The following is a 4,647-nucleotide window of genomic DNA, read 5'->3' as shown; positions in this document are numbered from 1 at the left end:
ATTTTTGACATTCACCACAAAACTGTCAGTTCTAGGCCTGTTCCTTCTGTTACCTGTTGCCACTTCCCACCTCTCTTTGCCCTTCTCCCTCCTTAACCTGTCCAGATCTTCCCTAGCCTGATCTAGCTCAGCCTGAAGGACAGCAATTTTCCCCTCCTGTTCCACTATCTTCCTATCTGTGGTAGGCACTGCCTCATAGAGTGCATTCATCCAAGACACACTGGCCCCAACCCAGGCCTTATGGTCTGGAATGTAGTAAGATACAACTCTCATCCATCTTCGGTATTTCTGGAGGGGATGCTAACCAGTGCTTGTTATGTGCAGAATGTTGTTAGATCCATTCTTTTTGCCATTCTTGTGACAGGAAGGTGATATATTGTTCCAACAGGATAATTATCACCCACACACTACCCATGAAACTCTATATGCTCTGCAAGATGTGCAACAACTTCCCCACCCAGCACAATCTCTAGACTTGTCTCCAAGTGAGCAAATGTAGAATATGATGGGCTGAAAAGTGACTTGTGCGACTCGTCAATGAAAAACTCTTACAGAACTATGTGAACAGGTTGTGCAGGCATGGAATAATGTTTTCCAGGACTGTGCCTGCCATCTGTTTGATTGGCTGGAAGCCAGAGTCAGCACCTGCATTGCCAGCAATGGAAGCTACCGTATTTACTCGAATCTAAGCCGCACTCGAATCTAAGCTGCACCTGAAAAATGAGACTCTAAATGAAGGAAAAAAAAAATTCCCGAATCTAAGCCGCTCCTGAAATTTGAGACTCGAAATTCAACGGGAGAAAAAAATTTTAGACCGCCCCTCCAAATAGAAACAAAGTTGATCCATTTTAACAAGAGACACAATTTAGGTCGAATGAATGACTATACACCTACAGTAGTTTGGTTCGAGTCGTAAGGTTAGCAGTTAAGCTTTACCAAGCAGCCATTGCTATGTGTCAGGCGCTCCATCCGTATTTATATGGGTACCCTTCCTTTTTCATGTTTTAGAATCGATTGCTTGTTTTGCTTTGACTGATAAGCGACATTCTCTTTGTTATAGGTGTTTACGTCACTGAAAATGCATTACTGTACTGTGTCATCCATTGTTTGTTGCATTCTGATGATGTATGTTTACGGCCTGTCGCCACTCGCGGCATGTCTTGCTTTTGTGCACGCTACCGCTGCTTGCAATAAAAAAAAAAGAGAGAGGAATCGTCTCATTAGCAAAACAATGGTGAGAGACTGCTATTTGTTGTTACGTACACTGCTGCTTTCTTTGATAATGATCAACAAGAACCAAATAATAGACTGCGTATGAGAAGATGTTCTAAATGAGAGTTTAGCGAAAATTTTTCTCCGTTTGAAAATCTTTGCAGACGCCTCTTTAGTACATTAAACTCTGCACAGAAATGAGAGTCATCTTAGATTTAAAAATCTAGTCAATTGCTGTGCTTCATTTCTGACTATCACTATTAGGCATAAGAATAATACGAATATAAACATGACACGATAAGTATATTCTTTCACATTTGCTGTTGTCTCACTCTAGTTTCGTAGTTTATTAGGCAGACAGGATTTAAATGAGATATCAGCAAACATGAAAGAATACATGGCAAAATGTTTATATTTGTATTATTCTTATGGTGAAGAGAATACAGCATGTGATTCATAATCCATAAAAGTTCCTATTAGCAACCATCTCTTCTCACAGGTAGGAAAAAATTCAGAACGTAGAGTTGGCCATATTGACAAACATCCCAAACAATCTTGCCAGTCGGATTTTCATAGTACATTGAAATTCTGCTACATTGGAAGATGAACAATACGGAATTTGTATTTACTTCGTTGGATAATGTATGAAAATGCAGTGGTCGAAACTTGGGGCAGAGAAAAAAAGCTCGTCTTCCCCCCCCCCCCCCCTTTTTTTTTTTTTTTTTTTTTTTTTTTGACACAGAGATTTTGGCGCCAGTATTTATCTTTGTGCCTGCAAAGCATGGCTGTGTAGTGCTACATATATTAGATGGCAGAAGTTAGTTGCGGGGGCACCTGCCAACATTTTTCAGAACTTCCGCATACTTTGCACTCTATTCTAAGCCGCATGCGGTTTTTTGGATTACAAAAACAAAAAAAAAGTGCGGCTTAGATTCAAGTAAATACGGTATACAACATACATGGGTTAGTACTCGGTACATCAAAACTGCTTCTACTATTCATCTGTACATTGAATCATTTGTTGTACTCCATATACACTGTTGCAAGAATAAATCATTAGTGATTGGAAACCTCTAGAAGTATATACATTTTTTCCAGCAGTGTAGGTAGGGGCCTTAAGCATCTTCCTGTCCTAGTCACGTAACATACTGACTGCTATATGTCTGCTGCTGGCCATAGTAGAACTGCAGCCCTTTCACTATGTGACCATTAGTAATCACAGCAGAGTCACATGGCTACTGTCATGGACTTGGCCTGGCCTGGTCATGAATCATCTATCACTCAGTGTGTCACAGACAATGAGTTAGTACTGGTTCTTCAAACTTTGTGAGAAGACTTTTTCAGGGTACTTGACAAATGTAAATTACATTTATGAACTGACTTTTAATCTGTCTAGTTATCCAGATTTACATTATTCATGCTTCCTTTAAATAATTTCTAGCTGATCCTTTCTGAATGGTGACAGGTGATCATCTGCCCACTCCATGCCCAGTTCTGTCTTGGGATCCATCTCTAATAACCTGACCATCAACAAGAGAGTCTCTTATTCCTTTCCTTCCGTTTTATACAAACATCATGTAATAAAACAAACTAAACTACTTGCAATTTGATCCTTTTAAGTTTCAAGCATTATAAATTTGTAATTTCCTGCTATAAATCATTTTGGTAATTGGTGCACATACTAGTAATGTGACCCAAGTAAAATGAAAATTTAGCAATATACAGCTAAGAATATTTTAGCTAGGCTGGCAGTATCTGGGTTGGAATAAAATGGAAACATCACACATTGCCTGGCAAAAAGTGAAGCAGATGACATTGTTGGAGATGCCAATGTAACTTCTTAGACATAAACGGCTTTGGAGGATATGTAAATGTTCTGAGACGCAATACGCTGTGACGGCTTTCTAGCCGACTGCCAGAGTGAATTAGTTTTTTTCATGTTTAGTGTTGTCACAAGGCTTCATAGGGTATCAAGGGGTGTAAACAGCATCAGATATTGAGGGATCACTGTGGAGGATAGAGATACCATGTACTTGTGAGACAGTGTTATCAGAGCATGCCAGGGATAAAAAGGGGTCTCATTGTGAGTACCCATTTGGCTTGATTGTGTCCATGTTTGTGGGGCACTCAGATTTGACAGTAGCCCAGTAACATGAGGGCAGAAAAACTTGTCTTCATGATTCCACTTGGCCACATCTGCCCGTCACATTGGAGGCTAACCAAATTGTGCACTAAGTATATCTTAACCCCTTTACATCCGTGCCTGCCATCTGAAAATAAGTAGTGGACTACATACAATACTGTGTCATCCCACACCAGTGGTTGGAGGAACACCATGAATGTCTTATGTCCTCATGAGTTATCTCTCATGCAATTGTACCATGGTGTCATGTTTTGACAATGCTCATCCTCACATGAGAAATGTGTGTATGAACTGTGTCCACGATGTTTTGTTACTTCCATGGCAAGCATGATCCTCAGAGATCTGTCACTGACAGAATGCCTGGGGCCAGCTTGGTCCTAATCTTCATCCCTGTGTCAGTATCCAGGATATCAAGGACCATTTATCACAACTGGCAGTCAGCTTGCCTCAAGAAAGGAGACAATAGCTTCACAATACCGCTCCCGTCTGAGTCAGTGTACGCATCCAGGAGAGATGGGGTGCAACGTCATATTGTTAAGGGAGCTCATACTGTCAAGTTCTTTATAAATTTGACTGTTTTGTGATCATTGCAATAATGTTAAATATCTTCTCAGCCCATGAAGTTTCATTCCGTTTCATCTCCTCCTCCCCTTCTGGGTACTACATTTTTTTTGTCAGACAGTATATATATATATATATATAATTATTAAGTATCAACACATTTATCACACAACTACTTTCCTCCATGTGTTACTCAAATTACCTTATATTCTTTCCCATTGCCAAAGTTGTCACCAGTGAAAATAAATTTATTTCAGTTTTTGCTGAATGTGCTGAAGATTTGATGTGTCAATCAAAGAAGATAAAAAATAGATTTATGGGACAATTTTACATGAGGGATATGTTGATAGCATACAGTGTAGACCTCACAGAATTTTACTTGGTAATGGTGAGAAGTGGGAGGGGAGGAGGGAGAAAAATTGTCTAGAGAGACAAAGGCTTATAACGCATTAAATAGGTCGAATGAATGGTGGTATGAATAGTTACACAGAGATGAAATATTTTCACTGGTAACACTAGAATGGAGAATCTTATCTAATTAACACTCTCAGCATATTTCTAGATTTCCTTCGTTACCTCATTATGTTCAGCTGGATTCCGTATACAACCCACACAATGATGAATGTTTCCTTGTCTGTGTCAAATTTATCGATTTCACAGTTGTGATTTCAGTGGTTAATTTCAAGGTTAGTGACAGGTAACTAAGAAATGATATTTCATTGTATACCAAG

Source organism: Schistocerca nitens, chromosome 2, assembly GCF_023898315.1.
Source record: "Schistocerca nitens isolate TAMUIC-IGC-003100 chromosome 2, iqSchNite1.1, whole genome shotgun sequence".
Classification (NCBI taxonomy): Eukaryota; Metazoa; Arthropoda; class Insecta; order Orthoptera; family Acrididae; genus Schistocerca; species Schistocerca nitens.
This window is presented reverse-complemented; position numbering follows the sequence as displayed.